General features: G+C 50.6%; 1 long non-coding RNA gene across 1 annotated transcript in view; it reads left to right on the top strand.

Moving 5' to 3' along the window:
* The window catches only part of LOC140386055 (uncharacterized), a 53,887-nt gene extending 36,041 nt beyond the window's left edge, over positions 1-17,846 (top strand). The window contains exon 3 of the long non-coding RNA XR_011933566.1: positions 16,457-17,846. This is a non-coding gene — a long non-coding RNA (uncharacterized lncRNA). The remainder of the gene's footprint in view (positions 1-16,456) is intronic.

The following is a 17,846-nucleotide window of genomic DNA, read 5'->3' as shown; positions in this document are numbered from 1 at the left end:
TTCGCCTCCTGCACGCCCGGCTCGTCCACTACTCCAAATAGTGCTAGCCCCCAGCTTGGCTTAACCCGGACTTTCACCACCTTAGACACTGTTCCTGCAACTCCCCTCCAGAACCCCTCCAGTGCCGGGCATGACCAAAACATATGGACATGGTTCGCCAGACTTCCTCAGCACCTCCCACATCGTCCTCCACCCCAAAGAACCTACTCAGCCTCGCCCCCGTCATATGCGCTCTGTGGACTACCTTAAACTGTATCAGGCTAAGCCTGGCACATGAGGAAGAGGAATTAACCCTACTTAGGGCATCAGGCCACAGCCCCTCCTCAATCTCCTCCCCTAGCTCCTCTTCCCATTTACATTTCAGCTCCTCTACCAAAGCCTCCCCCTCTTCTTTCATCTCCTGGTATATCGCCGACACCTTGCCCTCCCTGACCCATACGCCCAAAATCACCCTGTCTTGAATCCCCTGTGCCGGGAGTAGCGGGAATTCCCTCAACTGCCGCCTCGCAAACGCCCTCACTTGCATGGACCTGAAGGCATTTCCCGGGGGTAGTCCAAATTTCTCCTTGAGCGCCCATAAGCTCGCAAACGTCCCGTCAATGAACAGGTCCCCCATTCTTCTAATCCCTGCCCGATGCCAGCTCTGAAGCCCCCATCCATCCTTCCTGGGACAAACCGATGGTTATCCCTGATCAGGGACCACACCGAGGCTCCCACCGCTCCATTATATCGTCTCCACTGTCCCCAGATCTTTAGCGTTGCTGCCACCACCGGGCTCGTGGTGTACCTTGTCGGCGAGAGTGGCAGCGGTGCCGTCACCAGCGCCCCCAGGCTCGTTCCTTTGCATGACGCCATCTCCAACCTCTTCCACGCCGCCCCCTCTCCCTCCATCACCCACTTACGGATCATCGCCACTTTGGCTGCCCAGTAGTAGCCACCCAGATTCGGCAACGCCAACCCTCCTCTATCTCTGCTACGCTCCAGGATCCCCCTCCTTACCCCCGGGGTCTTGCTCGCCCACACAAATCCCATAATGCTCCTGCTTACCCTCTTAAAGAAGGACTTGGTAATCACAATTGGGAGGCATTGGAATACAAAAAGAAACCTCAGGAAAACCACCATTTTAATCGACTGTACCCTGCCCGCCAGCGAGAGTGGCAACATGTCCCACCTTTTAAAATCTTCCTCCATCTGTTCCACCAGCTGTGTCAAATTAAGTTTGTGCAGTGCCCCCCAGCTCCTAGCTACCTGAATCCCCAAGTATCGAAAGCTCCTTTCCGCCCTCCTCAACGGTAGGTTGTCTATCCCTCTTCCCTGATCCCCCGGCTGCACCACAAAGAGCTCACTCTTTCCCACATTGAGCTTATAGCCCGAGAGGTCTCCAAACTCCCTTAGGATCTGCATGACCTCAACCATCCCCTCCACTGGATCCGCCACATACAGCAACAGGTTGTCTGCGTACAGCGACACTCGATGTTCCTCTCCCCCTCGGACCACCCCCTTCCATTTCCCCGACTCCCTTAACGCCATGGCCAGAGGTTCAATTGCTAATGCAAACAGCAGAGGGGACAGGGGGCACCCTTGCCTCGTCCCTCGATACAGCCGAAAATACTCCGACCTCCGCCGGTTCGTGACCACACTCGCCACCGGGGCTCTATACAGGAGCTTGACCCAATTGATAAACCCTCCCCCGAACCCAAACCTTCTCAACACTTCCCAGAGATACTCCCACTCTACTCGGTCAAAGGCCTTCTCCACGTCCAGGGCTGCCACTATCTCCGCCTCTCCCTCCACCGATGGCATCATTATCACATTTAGGAGCCTTCGCACATTGGTATTTAGCTGCCTACCCTTTACGAATCCCGTCTGGTCCTCGTGAATCACCCCCGGGATACAGTCCTCAATCCTCATAGCCAACACTTTTGCCAGCAACTAGGCATCTACGTTGAGGAGCGAGACCGGTCTATACGACTCGCATTGCAGTGGGTCTTTATCCCGCTTCAAGATCAAAGAGATCGTCGCCTCCGACATTGTCGGGGGCAGGGTCCCCTCTCCCTTGCTTCATTGAAGGTCCTTACCAGCAACGGGGCTAACAGGTCTACATACTTCCTATAAAACTCCACCGGGAACCCATCCGGCCCCGGGGCCTTCCCCGCCTGCATGCTCCCCAGTCCTTTAACCAGCTCCTCCACCCCAATGGGCGCCCCCAAACCAACCACCTCCTGCTCCTCCACCCTCGGGAACCTCAGTTGGTCCAAGAATCGTCGCATCCCCTCTTTTCCCCCTGGGGGCTGGGACCTATACAGCTCCTCGTAAAAGGCCTTAAATGTCTCATTCACTTTCCCAGCACTCCGCACCGTAGTTCCCCTGCCATCCTTGACTCCACCTATTTCCCTCACTGCCATCCTCTTACGGAGCTGATGTGCCAGCATCCGGCTCGCCTTCTCCCCATATTCATATATCACCCCCCTGTGCCTTCCTCCACTGTGCCTCTGCCTTCCCTGTGGTCAACAGGTCGAACTCCATCTGGAGACTTCGCCTCTCCCTGAGTAGTCCCTCATCAGGGGCCTCTGCATATCTCCTGTCCACCCTTAAAATCTCCCCAACTAACCTCTCCCTTTCCCTGCCCTCTCTCCCAGAGACGCCAACGGGCGTTGGTCCCTCTCCTCCCCCAGCTCTAGCTCCACCCAGTGCGGGGGGTGGTCTGAAATGGCTATGGCCGAATACTCCGTTCCCTCCACTTTCGGGATCAATGCCCTGCCCAAAACAAAAAAATCTATCCGGGAGTAGGCCTTATGTACATAGGAGAAAAAAGAAAATTCTCTGGCCAAAGGCCTGGCAAATCTCCACAGATCTACTCCCCCCATCTGATCCATAAACCCCCTGAGCACCTTGGCCGCCGCCAGCCTCTTCCCTGTCCTAGATTTGGAACGATCTAATGCTGGGTCCAACACCGTGTTGAAATCCCCCCCCATTATCAAGCTCCCTACCTCCAAGTCTGGAATACGCCCCAACATCCGTTTCATGAATCCAGCATCGTCCCAGTTCGGGGCGTATACATTTACCAGTACCACCTCCGTCCCCTGCAACCTACCGCTCACCATCACGTATCACGTATCGGCCTCCATTGTCCGCTACTATGTTCTTGGCCTCAAACGACACCCGCTTCCCCACCAGTATTGCCACCACTCTAATCTTCGCATCCAACCCCGAATGGAACACCTGTCCTACCCATCCCTTCCTTAACCTGACCTGATCTGCCACCTTCAGATGCGTCTCCTGAAGCATGACCACGTCTGCCTTCAGTCCCTTTAGGTGCGCGAACACTCGGGCCCTCTTATCCGGCCCATTTAGGCCATGTGATCAGCCGGATTGGGGGGGGGTTACCTACCCCCCCCCCCCCCCCCCCCCCCCCCCCCCCCCCGCCAACTAGCCATCTCCTACCTTAGGCCAGTCCCGTGCCCGCGCCTCCCGCACCCTCCAGTCCCCCAGACGGGGAACCCCCGCCCCGACCACCGCTTCCATTTTCAGTTCCCCCATGGCCAGTGCAGCAGCAACCCTATTGTCCCACCCCCTCTCCCCCCCTTCCCTCCCCGTTAGATCCGCATCTAGCTCTTTTGCTCCCCCCATACTACTTCCGTGAGTCCGGCTTCCCCCGCCTTCCCGTTGATCTCCCCCGTGTGGGAATCTCTCCTCCTCCTTACCTTCCTCCATCTCACCACCCCTAGCGCGGGAAAAAGCCCACGCTTTCCTGAGCCAGCCCCGCCCCCTGTGGCGCAGCTCCTGTTGCAGTCTTATCCCAGTTTTCCCCATCCCCGAGTCTCACCTCCCTCCACCACCGACGCCCACATTTCCCACTATCTCGTCAACAGAAAAAAAAAATGTTTAAACAAGAACTCTTCCCACATCCCCATCCATCATCCCCCCCATGAAACATTCTTTACCCATATTTACAACCCCGTATACAGTCAACAACCCCCCGACAACCACAGCCCCTCAGTTCGAGTCCAATTTTTCCGTTTGGATAAAGGTCCAAGCCTCTTCTGGCGTTTTGAAATAGTGATGTCGGTCCTGATACGTGACCCACAGTCGCGCTGGCTGCAGCATTCCGAACCCAACTCTTTTTCTATGCAGCACCGCCTTTGCCCGGTTGAAGCCTGCTCTCCTCTTTGCCACCTCCGCACTCCAGTCCTGGTAGACTCGGATCACCGCATTCTCCCATCTACTGCTCCGCACCTTCTTGGCCCATCTCAGGACACTTTCTTTGTCCGCGAAGCGATGGAACCTCACCACTATCGCCCTTGGCGGCTCATCAGCCTTGGGTCTCCTCGCCAGGACCCGGTGAGCCCCTTCTAGCTCCAGGGGGCTCGGAGAGACCTCCGCACCCATCAGCGAATGGAGCATCGTGCTCACGTACACCCCGGCATCAGCTCCCTCCACTCCTTCGGGGAGACCCAGAATCCGGAGATTCTTCCTCCTCGACCTGTTCTCCAGGACCTCGAGTCTCTCGGCCCACCTCCTGTGCACCGTCTCGTGCGCCTCCATCTTTACCGCTAGGCCCAGGATCTCGTCCTCGTTCTCATTAGTTTTATCCCTCACCTCACGGAGCTCCACCGCCTGGGCCTTCTGGGTCTCCTTCAGCCCCTCGATCGCCAACAGCATTGGTGCCAGCACCTCCTTTTTAAGCTCCTCCACACAGCACCTGAGGAACTCCTGCTGGTCCGGCCCCCATGCTGCTCGATTGGCGCCCTCCGCCATCTTGTTTTCCCCCCCTAGTTTTTGCTGCTGCTCCAAAGCCTCTTTCTCCGACGCTCCACCGCTAACCCCTGCCATACAACGTAAGGGGGACCTTACTTCACCTTCCCACACGGGATTAAATCAAAACATTTCCGTTGGGGCTCGTCTGGAGAGCCCAAAAGTCCGTGATAGCGGGAGCTGCCGAAATGTGCGGCTTAGCTCCGCATCGCCACAACCGGAAGTCTCTGCACAAAACTCTTAACAACACACCACCTGACAGAGGCCACCTGAAGCCCCTTTACATATCAGTGTCAATTAATGGATACTTAACATAAATGAGACAACTAATTGCAATGTCTCTTAACCCATTACTTAACATGCATAACTGCTACCTGGTCCGGTTTCAACACTGGAACCGCCCATGCCGCCCAATCTGCAAAGCGCAAGGGTCGGATGATCCCTAATCTTTCAAGTCGGCTGAGCTCGGTCTCCACTTTTGCCGACAACGCATAAGGGACCGGGCGGTCTCTGAAATATCTCGGCTGCGCACCTGGGTTGACCTGGATTTTGGCTACCGCATCTTTAATTTTCTCCAATCCGGGATGAAAGTACTTCAGGGTACTTTCCCACTACTTCGCTCAGGCCCCCTGATTTCATTTGGAAGTTGTGTTACCAATCAAAATGTAGGTGGTGCAAACAGTTGCTGCCTAACAAGCTGGGGCCACGTCCCTTTACTGCAATTAGCAGGAGGAGCAGCGACTGTCATCCATAAACCACCAAGGTGGTTCCCGCAATGTCAAGATTTATTAAAAGTAGGTTTCAGTTGTTTATGTTCGCTTTGCGTATTTGTATGCGTATTTGGGTGTGGCAGTATTTGAGGGTGAGGACGAGAGGAGAGGGGGGTAGTTTGCTGGCAGTGACTGCAGATTTCCCTCTGTTTAGTCTTGTGTGTGGATTTGGTGGCCATCTTGGGTGGGCCTGGTTGCTGTACGAACAATGTATCTGTTGGATAATCCCTCTTGGTGGAAATAGCTGACTCTGGATTGAGGGGAGATGGGAGGCCCCCCAGTTCATTTGGTCACTTGGAATGTCAGGGGTTGATGGCCCAGTGAAAAGGTTGGGGGTTATTTGCTCCCCTTAAGAGTATAAACTCCGATGTGGTGTTTCTGCAAAAGACCTGCAGAGATCAGGCAAGGTTGCGGAAGAGGTACGTGTGACAGGTTTTTCATTCAGGCTTTGATGGTAGGGCCTGGGGTGTGGCAATATTAATCAATAAAAGGGTTCCGTTTTCTGCCGCTAAGATCTTGGCTGACCCCAGTGCTATATATGTTATTGTCTGTGGCACTTTGGTGGGCACCTGGGTAGTTCTGGTTAATATCTATACTCCAAACTGAGACAATATGGATTTTCTTAACATGCTGCTGGCTCTCATGCCCGAGTTGGATTTGCATCAGCTTATTTTGGGTGGTGACCTAAATTGTGTTCTGGATCGGTCTAAGCCCAAATCTCTGACTCCATTACAGGTCGCCCAAGCTTTGTTGTTTTTCATGGAACAGGTGGGGCAAGGCAGACCCGTTTTTTACACCCAGGTGATAAAGATTTTTAATTTTTTCTCCCATGTGCAGTAGGTCTTTTCACATATCGACTTTTTTGTGGTGAATATGTCTCTCCTCCATTTGGTGGTGGAGGCGGGTTACTCAGCTATTATGATTTCTGACCGTGCCCCACACTTTGTTGATTTGGCACCAGAATCAGGTGCCTCCCAGCGACCAGCATAGAGATTGGGTGTGGCATTATTAGCAGACAAGAGATTTAGTGAACACATGTCTGTCGCCATTGGGGGATATATTAAATTTAATAAAAGTGAGTCTATCTCATCTTCTATGTCGTGGGAAGCCCTGAAGGTGGTTATCAGGGGGGAGATAGTTTCCTACAAAGTGCACATAGTAAGGAGAGCAAGGGCAGAGCAGCAGAGGCTGGTCAACTCCATCCTTGAGGTGGACTACCAGTACTCACTTGCCCCAACCCCAGAGTTTTGGCAAGTCGGAAAAAGCTGCAGACAAAATTCAAATTCTTGTTAACGGGTAGTGTGGGGGGGGGGGCAGTTTCGACGCTCAAGGGGTACGTTTTCTGAATATGGGGAGAGGCCAGTCGCCTCTTAGCTCACCAGCTGAGGTGACAGGTGGCTTCCCAGGAGATGGTACAGGTACGTGATTCGAGTGGTAGCCTGGTTTTCTCCCCGCCTCAGGTCTTTATAAATGTTCTATCGGGATCTCTATACATCAGAGAGTCTGTCTGAGGGTTTAGTCATGATGGATTATTTGGATAGATTATCCATCCCAGTTGTGGAGGGGAAGAAGCGTGAGGGGTTGGAATCCCCGTTGGGCCCAGAGGAAATTATGAAATACATTGAGTTGATGCAGACTGATAAAGCTCCTGGCCCCGATGGCTGTCCGATTGAATTGTTCTCGGTACGTTTAATGATTCAGGCCTCTATGTCCTTGATCCTCAAGAAAGACAAAGTCGCAACAGAATGTGGGTCATATTGACCTATTTCACTTATAAATGCGGATGTTGAGCTACTTACCAAAGTGCTGGCACTGCGGTTGGAGCCTTGCCTTCCAGAGGTGATCTTATAAGATCAGACAGATTTCGTTAAGGGCTGGAAATTGTTGGCCAATATACGTCATCGACTAAATGTTGTCCTTCCCCTTCCTTGGTGCCCGAATTGGAGGTGATTGTCACGCTACATACCGTTTGATTGGAGTGGGAATATCTGTTTGAGATTCTGGGGAGGATTATATTTGGGCAAAAGCTTATAGTCTGGATTTGTTTATTGTATAGGGCCTCCACTGCTAATTTTGCATGAATGCTTTAAATTCTGGCTACTTACCTCTGAATAGGGACGTGAGGCAGGGATGTCCATTGCCTCCGCTCCTGTTTGCTTTGGCGTTGGAATTGCTCGCTCTAGCGCTGAGATCTTCTGTTAACTAAAGGGGGATAAATCAGGAGATGTGGAGCATAGGGGGCGCGATTCTCCACTCCCATGCCTGTTGGGAGAATCGCCTGGGCCGGCAAAATTTCCGGGGACGCCGGTCCGACGCCCTCCCGCGATTCTCCCAAGCGGCGGGAACGGCCCGGTCGAGTTTCGCAGGCCGGAGAATCGCCGGAAACACCGAAAATGGCGATTCTCCGGCACCCCCGCTATTCTGAGGCCCGGATGGGCCGAGCGGCCAGGCCAAAACGGCGGGTTCTCCCCGGCGCCGTCCGCACCTGGTCGCTGCAGTCGTGGGCGGTGCGTGAACGCTGGGGGGGGGGGCGGCCTGCGGGGGGGCGAGGGGGGATCCTGCACCGGGGCGTACCTCAAATGTGGGGTGGCCCGCGATCGGTGCCCACCGATCGTCGGGCCGTCCTCTCTGAAGGAGGACCTCCTTCCTTCCGCGGCCCCGCAAGATCTGCCCGCCATCTTCTTGCGGGGCGGACTTAGAGAGGACGGCAACCACGCATGCGCGGGTTGGCGCCGGCCAACGTGCGCATGCACAGATGACGTCCGTTATGCGGCGCCGGCCGCGACATCCATGCGGCGCCGCTTTTACGCGGGCGACAAGGCCTGGCGCGGGAAGATGACGCGGCCCCGATGTCAGGGCCTGAATCGGTCGGGGCCGTTCCGCGCCGTCGTGGACCTCGACGCCGTTCACGACGGCGCGGCCACTTCGGCGTGGGGGTGGAGAATCCCGCCCAGGGTGTCCCTGTATGCAGATGACCTGCTTCTTTACGTTTCAGGCCCAGTTCCTACTATGGATGAGATAATGAAGTTGGTTGGGAGTTTTGGCTCCTTCACTGGGTACAGGTTGAACTTGGATAAGAGCGAATGCTTCCCGGTTAACCCCCCAGGAAGGAGAGCTCATCTGGGAACATTACCTGTGCACCTCACCAAAACTGGCTTTCGTTATCTGAGTATCTGGGTGGCCCATGATTGGGCCTTGCTTCATTAATTAAATTATACTAGTCTCGTTAATGATGTCAAATATGACTAACAGAAGTGGATCAATCTCCCCCTGTCCTCGGTGGGCAGGGTTCAGACTTTGAAAATGAATGTGCTCCTGAGATTTTCATTTATTTTTCAATGTCTTCCAACTTTTCTCCTCAAGTTCTTCTTTGTCAAATTGAATAAATTAGTGTCCTAATTTATTTGGGCATGTAAGACTCCAAGGATTAATGGCGTGTTGCTCCAGACAGGAATCCGGAGGCTTGCCTCTTTCCAATTCATTACTTTACCATTGGACAGCCAATATTCAGAAGGTTCAGTGACTCAGGTTCCATATGGGGACAAATGGAGGCGAACCTTGGTGCAATAGTAACTGAATCCTTTCTCTCCGGTAAGATTTTCCCTGAATCCGGTAATAGTGTCCACTCTGAGAATCTGGAAGCAGTTCAGGAAGCATGTTAAGCTCTGTTCCGTGTCTTTGCTAGCCACCATTTGCAACAACCACCCTTTTCAGTCAGTGGGTTTGGACTCAATACCTAAGTCATGGGAGGGGAGTGGAGGTGGGTGGGGAGGGGAGAGGGGAAGGGAGGGGGAGGGTTGGGGACCTATTTGTAGAGCGAACATTTGCCGGCTTTAAGGAGCTGTTGGAGAAATTTCAACTGCCTGGCTCCAGTCTTTAGATTCTTTCAGATTTGCGATTTTTCAAGCAAGGCCTTTCTCTCTTTCCCCTTGGCACCACTCTCCTGTCGAAGAGGATTTTGTCTTTGGCCTGGACTTATGGGGGACCATCTTGTGCATATATGGCCAGATCCTATCTGCAGAATCAGTTTTGTTGAATGAGGTGAAGGTGAAATGGGAGGATGAATTGGGTCCCATTCTGGATGATTAGGTATGGAGTGAGGTCGTTCACAGGGTCAACGCCACATCCTCATGTGCTCAGCTTGGTCTGACCCAATTCAAGGTGGTCCACAGTGCTCATTGTTGATGGTCCACAGTGCTCATTGTTGATTTGGAGCTATGTCCGCTGGTGCCCATTTCAGAGTGTCAGATTTGCTGGTGCTTCAGACGGGGGTGAAAGCAAATATCCTCGCCTTTGTCTCATTAATAGCCTGGAGATGAGTTCTGCTTGGGTAGTGGCATTCATCCTCTGCAGCACCTCGTACCACAATGCCTTCTCCAACGTCATCCCCAGCTCCTAAAAACAACCAGAGTTCCACAAGCTTGGAGATAAGTTCTGCTTGGATAGAGGTCTCCTACTCTGCCCAGTGCTTCAACCTGGTTGGGTGACCTCATGTCGTTCTTACATTTGGAGAAGGTCAAATGCACCATGAGGGGGTCGGTAGAAGGGTTCTGCGTGTGTTTCCTCTGGGTGCTCCGGTTTCCTCCCACAGACCAAAGATGAGCAGGTTAGGTGGATTGACCATGCTAAATTGCCCTTAGTGTCCAAAAGGGTTGGGTGCGGTTACTGGGTTGCAGGGATAGGGTGGAGGTGTCGGCTTGAGCAGGATGCTCTTTCCAAGGGCCGGTGTGGACTCGATGGGCCGAATGGCCTCCTCCGGCATTGTAAAGTCTATGATTCTATAAGATGGCAGCAATTCATTTACTTTTTTAAAGAGCTAGTCACTATCAGCTGTTAAGGGGTTTAGTTGAGTGTTTTGGGGTTGTTAATTGGTTTGATTTCTTGTTAATCTTCTTTTGTGTTTATTGTGTAACTGGTTGTTTTTAGGAGCTGGGGATGATGCTGGAGAAGGGACTGTGGTACAAGGGGCGCGGTTCTCCACTCCCACGTCGGTTGGGAGAATCGCCTGGGCCGCCAAAATTTCCGGGGACGCTGGTCCGACGCCCTCCCGCGATTCTCCCAAGCGGCGGGAACGGCCCGGTCGGGTTTCGCGGGCCGCAGGCCGGAGAATCGCCGGAGACACCGAAAATGGCGATTCTCCGGCACCCCCGCTATTCTGAGGCCCGGGTGGGCCGAGCGGCCAGGCCAAAACGGCGGGTTCTCCCCGGCGCCGTCCACACCTGGTCGCTGCAGTCGTGGGCGGTGCGTAAACGCTAGGGGGGCGGCCTGCGGGGGGGGGGCGAGGGGGGATCCTGCACCGGGCTTCACCTGGAATGTGGGGTGGCCCGCGATCGGTGCCCACCGATCGTCGGGCCGTCCTCTCTGAAGGAGGACCTCCTTCCTTCCGCGGCCCCGCAAGATCTGTCCCCCATCTTCTTGCGGGGCGGACTTAGAGAGGACGGCAACCACGCATGCGTGGATGACGCCCGTTATGCGGCGCTGGCCGCGTCATCTATGCGGCGCCGCTTTTACGCGGGCGACAAGGCCTGGCGCATGTAGATGACGCGGCCCCGATCCTGGCCCATTGTCAGGGCCTGAATCGGTCGGGACCGGGGCCATTCCGCGCCGTCGTGAACCTCGACGGCGTTCACGACGGCGCGGCCATTTCGGCATGGGAGTGGAGAATCCCGCCCAAGGTGTTGCAGAGGGTGACTGCCTCAACCTCGTGTGTGAAGCTGGGGTTGATACAGCTATGGTAGTACAGAGGGTGCAACTGACAAAGTTGTGGATGAGTAGGCTGTTTGAGGGGTTAGGGGATACTTGTGAACGGTGTGGAGGGGCCCAGCTAATCATGTACAATCCTGCCCGAAGTTGGATTGGATTTGTTTATTGTCACGTGTACCGAGGTACAGTGAAAAGTACATTGTTGAGCGAGCAGTTCAACAGATCAGTAAGTACATGAAAATAAAATAAAATAAAATACATAGGGGAAAATTTGGAGGTCATTCTTCAGCACCATGTTAGCGGTCTTGCATGTGGACATGGAGCCTGGTCCCCCTGGACGCCATATTCGGGATGTCAGACCTTCCGGAGTTGCAGGCGGGAGCGGGGGCAGATGTTTTAGCCTTCGCCTCACTGATTGATCGCAGGCAGGTTCTGTTGGGGTGGAGGTCAGCTTCTCCATCCTGTGCCTCGGCATGGCTGGGGGATCTAATGGAGTTCCTGCATTTAGAATAGGTGAAATTTGGCCTAAGAGGGGCAAATAAGGGGTTCCACAAGAGATGGGGTTTGTTTATTCTGCATTTCGGGGAGCTGGTTACCGTCAACTGTTGGCCGGGGGCAAGGGTGCTGGGGGCAAGGTTGATTGGGGAGCTTGGGGGGGGGGGAGGGTGAGGAGGTTTGTGCTGGGTTTATTTTATTTTGTGTTGTAATGTTTTATAAATGTTAAACGCGTGAATGAATTTGCTTTAAAAAAAACTCTTTTTTGGTACGATTTTACTTTTTATAAAAATGTTTAATATACATATGAAAATAAAGAAATAACTAGCTGAGAAACTGAATAGTGCATATTAGCAAACCTGCTAAATGCTTTATATGGTATTTTTAAAAATTCAGTTAAATGATATTAAATCACCTGGAGGAGTGATAAGTGGAGGACTGAACACCCTTATTAAAACTTCCTACTTTTCCTGGCGTGTCCGATTTCAGCTGTATCAATAAAACTGCATCGGATTACTGCTCTTAAATGCATCAAGGAAAATGTTTTAATGGCAAGAGGCAAAACATTATATTCTATTATGTTGCTGGATCATGGAAGATTCTGTCTTTGCGATTATGCAAATATATTTTAGTGGCAATTTTATAACATTAATCTAACCAGTGCAATTTCGAGTGCATTTTGGATGCAATTTCACAATTGTCCCAAAGTGGAAACACTACCCCTACACGTCCCGTTATATAACAATCAGCGCATCTATAATCGTACTTCACAGAGTTTTAAATCAGAATGCATCCACTTAGACTGTCAGTATTTGAAAGGCTTCATTAGTGACACTATTTAGTCTTTAAAGTAATATAAGTTTTTTGCTCATAGGTTTACATATCTAAAGAAATTACAAGCATATTACTGTTGATTTTAAACTTCCACAAACATGTATTCAGGGTCAAGTACTTCACTTGCAGTATATTATATTACAAAAAAATATATACACTACTTTCAGTGCTTATGAACTAGTTTTCCAGCTGTTAAAGCACATCTGGCACTGATAGAAGTTAACTGTTCTCTTTATGTTTTCCAAATATAACTGAGCTTTCCAACTGCAAATTTTGTTTTAAGGAGCATCAATACTATTGATGTATATGGGCTTCAAAAGAGCAGGCTTCAATTTTTACTTTGATATTTTTATTGTATTTCTTCTTGTGATCAAGGCAGACTAAAGTGGCAATTGCTTATTAAGTCTGGTACACAAACTTTATTGTAATGATCTAATTTTAGTTTTTAAGGTTGACCGTTCCCCAGCTAAACAGACAAGATGCTCTTGGTATGCTGCTTCACATTTGGCCGCAGGCAATTGCTGAAAGCACCACACATTGATTTGATGTCCAATTTTATGCCTTTCATTTCTGCTCCTTTCCTTCTACTGATGGCACAATCAAGAAGGTCACCATGCTAGGAATGCAGGGTAGACATCCACTCTACGCCTTCAACAGGATTTGAAAATATTGTTCTTGTCCACTGCATTTTAGTCATCCAATGCAAATATCACCATTGCAGAAAAGAGAAACATGTTGCTGAAGCTTTTGTTTTGCATTTATCAGGACAACCACAAGAATGTCAAATTTCAAACAATCACAACCATTTATAATATGAGAATAGGGTGCTGACTGGTTGACAAGTCGTCTTTCATTGCCAGGCATTGGCATGGAGAAGGTAATGGGGAGCTATGGAGTAATAGTGTCATAGAATCGCCTAGCACAGAAAAGGCCCTTTGGCCCCCTCAAGTCTGCACTGACAATAACTACACCTAATTTTGTGCTAATAATAACAATCTTTATTAGTGTCACAAGTAGGCTTACATTACACTGCAATGAAATTACTGTGAAAATCCCCTAGTCGCCACACTCCGGCGCCTGTTCGGGTCCACTGAGAGAGAATTCAGAATGTCCAATTCACCCAACAAGCACGTCTTTTGGGATATGTGGGAGGAAACTGGAGCACCCAAAGGAAACCCATGCAGACACGGGGAGAACGTGCAGACTCCGCACAGACAGTGACCCAAACCGGGAGTCGAACCCGGGTCCCTGGCGCTGTGAAGCAACGATGCGAACCACTGTGCTACTGTGCCGCCCATTTACCAGCACTTGTCCCATATCCTTGAATGTGATGGTGTTTCAAGTCCTCACCCAAGTGCTTTTTAAAGATTGCGATGTTTCCAGCCTCCATTTCCTTCCCAGGCAGCGCATCCCAGATTCTCACTGCCCTCTGAGTGAAATTCTTTTTTCTCAAATCCCTCGGAATCTCCCGTCCCTCACTCTAAACTATGCCCCCTTGTGATTGACCCCTCAACCAAGGAGAACAGCTGTCCAAATCCCTCATAATCTTACACACCTCAATCATATCCCCCGTCAGCCTTCTCAGCTCTAAAGAAAACAATCCAAGCCTATCCAGTCTCTCCTTAATTGCTCAGACGCTCCACCCCATGCAACATCCAGGTCAATCTCCTTTGTAACCCCCCCCCCCCCCGGCCAGGGCAATCAGCTCCTTCCTATAGTGAGGTGACCAGAACTGCACACAGTATTCCAGTTGTGGCCTAACCAAAGTTCTGTGAAGCTCCAACACAACGGGCTGGATTCTTCGCCCCGTCACGCCACTTTTCAGCCTCGATCCGCCAGCGAGATTCTCTGTTACGCCGACCGGTCAATGGGGTTTCCCATTGTGGGGCAGCCCCACGCCGTCGGGAAACCCCCCGGGCACCGGCAAAATCGAGAATCCCGCCGGCGGAAATTCCCGTCTAACCTCTTTGCTCTTATATTCTATGCCACGACTCATAATGGCAAGTGTCCCATATAAAGGCAACCTGCCTTCTTAACTATCCAATTCACCTGCTCTGTCACCTTCAGGGATCTGCGAACAAGTACCCCAAGATCCATCAGTTTCTTGGAGCTTCCGAGTGTCCTGAAAATTCATTACATACTCCCTTGTCCTGTTTCTTCTTCCAAAAGGCATTACCTCGCAATTATCAGGGTTAAATACCATCTACCAGTGCTCAGTCTTCTGACCAATCCATCTACGTCTACCTGTAACCTACAACTCTCTTCTTCACTGTTAACCTACCAATCTTGGTGTCACCTTATCATTCCCCCCACGTTCTCATGTATATCATTAATATATATAAAACAAACAATAAGGGACCAAGCACTGATCCCTGTGGCATGCTGCTGGACACCGGCCTCCAGTTACTCAGCCTTCTCCCACCACCCTTTGGGTCCTGTTACTAAGCCAGTTTTGGATCCATCTCTCCAAGTTTCCTTGAATTCCTTTTTAAAAAAATGTATTTTATTCCAAACGTGTAAAACAGTAACATATACAACAACACTCCACAACCTCACAATCCAGTTTGTACAATTCCCCCCCCCCCCCCCCTTTAGCCCTACCCTTCCCCCCTCCCCATCCCCCGTGACGAACAGTTCCTCAAACATTGTCATGAACATGAAGACAGATGAGAAGTATTCATTTAACATGCTAGCAATGTCCTCTGGCTTCACACAGTCTTCTCAAACTCCTGTATAATTCAAAAATGGGTGCAAGGCTTGAAAATATTCCTTTTGTTTGCAGAAATGTCCCTGTTAAGAACCTATGCCACTTCTAAATGAGCCATGTTATGAGTTTAACTGATGACCTTAAATTGGTTATTCACACACTCAGGATTGTTTAGCAAGTGCTGACAAATCATGGAATCACACCTAACAGCAGATGTTTTATTGTGGGTTTTGTAAACACGTGTTGGTTAAGTTTGGACTGTACTCTATTACAAATAATTGAAGGAACATGCTATTTGATTTCGATCAGCCAGTCATTTGGATGTACAACCTACATACCTGCCATCACTCCAACACTGAAATTTAATAATCGGCTGACGGAGTGGAGAAAAATGTGAGTTGGTGTGCCATATGGGCAGCACAGCAACACAGTGGTTAGCACTGTTGCTTCACAGCACCAGGGTCTCAGGTTCTATTCTGGCTTGGGTCACTGTCTGTGCAGAGTCTGCATGTTCTCCCCATGTCTGTGTGGATTTCCTCCGGGTGCTCCGGTTTCCTCCCACAAGTCCTGGAAGACGTGCTGTGAGGTGAATTGGACGTTCTGATTTCTCCCTCTGTGTACCCGAACACGCGCTGGAACATGGTGACCAGGGGCTTTTCACAGTAACTCCATTGCAGTGTTACTGTAAGCCTACTTGTGACAATAAAGATTATTATTCATAGTTGTAGTGCCAGGAATGGAGAAGGAGATAGGATGGGTTGCAGATGATCAGCCTATCATTGCAGGTGAAGTGGGTGTGGAATCCATAGAAACTGAACAAAAGGATGGGTGTGAGCATCAAACCTTCTTACATGCACTAGGTAAGGTTTCTCTAAGAGCCTTGATAGAATACCGGGAGCCAAAGATCAAGGACAGGCAGCAGGAGCTAGTTGAAAGTGGTACTCATTGGGGCGGCATGGTGACGCACCGTGGTTAGCACTGCTGCCTCATGGCACCGAGGACCCGGGTTCAATCCCGGCCCCGGGTCACTATCCGTGTGGTGTTTGCACATTCTCCTCGTGTCTGTCTGGGTCTCACCCCCACAACCCAAAGATGTGCAGGGTAGGTCGATTGGCCACGCTAAATTGCCCCTTAATTGGAAAAATCTTTTAAAAAGTGCAACTCATTAACAGCACTTTTGTCTTCTTTGTAGATCCAGTCATGGATGAAGCACTGTTGACAGCTTCAGGACCACGTGTGACCTCAGACAATGATTTGCCTCTGTCCAATGCAGCCTTCAACTGAGCCGATAAATAACTGTGGGCATATACATGTTATTAGAAAGGGTATATCCAAATTGGTGAGTATGTCACAGACACAGGTAATGGAGGCAGTGACAGCTGTGGTCAGTCCTCAGAGATTTAAGGAAAAGAACAAAGAACAAGACAGCACAGGAACACGCCCTTCGGCGCTCCAAACCTGTACCAGTCATGATACCACCCTTGGCCAAAACCTTCAGCACTTCCTAGTGCCATATTCCTCTATACCCATCCTATCCATGTATTTGTCGAGATGCCTTTTGAACGCCGTTAATGTAACTGCTTCCACAACCTCCCCTGGCAATGCGTTCCAGGCACTTACCACCCTCTGTGTAAAAGATCTGCCTTGCACATCCCCTCTAAACTGTGTCCCACGGATCTTGAACGTATGCCCCCTGGTGACTGATCCCTCCACCCTGGAAAAGAGTGCCTGCCCATCCACTCTATCCATGCCCCATGTAATCTTGTAGACCTCTTTCAGGTCACCCCATAACCTCCGTCGTTCTAATGAAAACAGTCCGAGTCTATTCGGTTTCTCTGCATAGCTAACACCCTCCAGACCAGGCAACATCCTGGTAAACCTCCTCTGCACCGTCTCCAAAGCCCCCGCATCCTTCTGGTAGTGTGGCGACTAGAATTGTGCACAATATTCCAAGTGCGGCCTTACCAAGGTTCGAGACAACTGTAGCATGACTTGCCAGTTTTTATACTTAGTGCCCCGTCTAATGAAGGCAAGTATTCCATATGATTTCTTAATTTCCTTGTCCACTTGTGTTGCCACTTTCAAAGATCTGTGGACCTGCACGCCCAGATCTCTTTGACTTTCTATATTCCTAAGAGTTTTGCCATTTACGGTATATTTCCCTCTCTGTTAGACCTATCAAAATGCATTATCTCACATTTGTCTGATTAAACTCCATTTGCCATTTCTCTGCCCAAGTCTCCAAACTATCTATGTCCTGCTGTATTCTCTGACAATCCTCAACATTGTCTGCCACTCCACCAACCTTGATGTCATCCGTGAACTTACTAATCAGACCGGCTACATTTTCCTTTAAATTGTTTATGTGTACTACAAATAGCAGAGGACCCAGTCCTGTGGAACACCACTAGTCACAGCCTTCCATTCAGAAAAAAAACCTTCTACTGCTACCCTTTGCCTTCTGTGACAGAGCCAGTTCTGTATACATCTTGTCACCTCACCTCTGATCCCTTGTGACTTCACCTTTTATACCAGTCTGCCATGAGGCCCCTTGTCAAAGGCTTTACAGAAGTCCATGTAAA

This window comes from Scyliorhinus torazame, chromosome 11 (assembly GCF_047496885.1).
Source record: "Scyliorhinus torazame isolate Kashiwa2021f chromosome 11, sScyTor2.1, whole genome shotgun sequence".
Lineage (NCBI taxonomy): Eukaryota > Metazoa > Chordata > Chondrichthyes > Carcharhiniformes > Scyliorhinidae > Scyliorhinus > Scyliorhinus torazame.
Note: the sequence above shows the minus strand (reverse complement) of the source record. Positions and strands in the feature narration are given on the sequence as shown.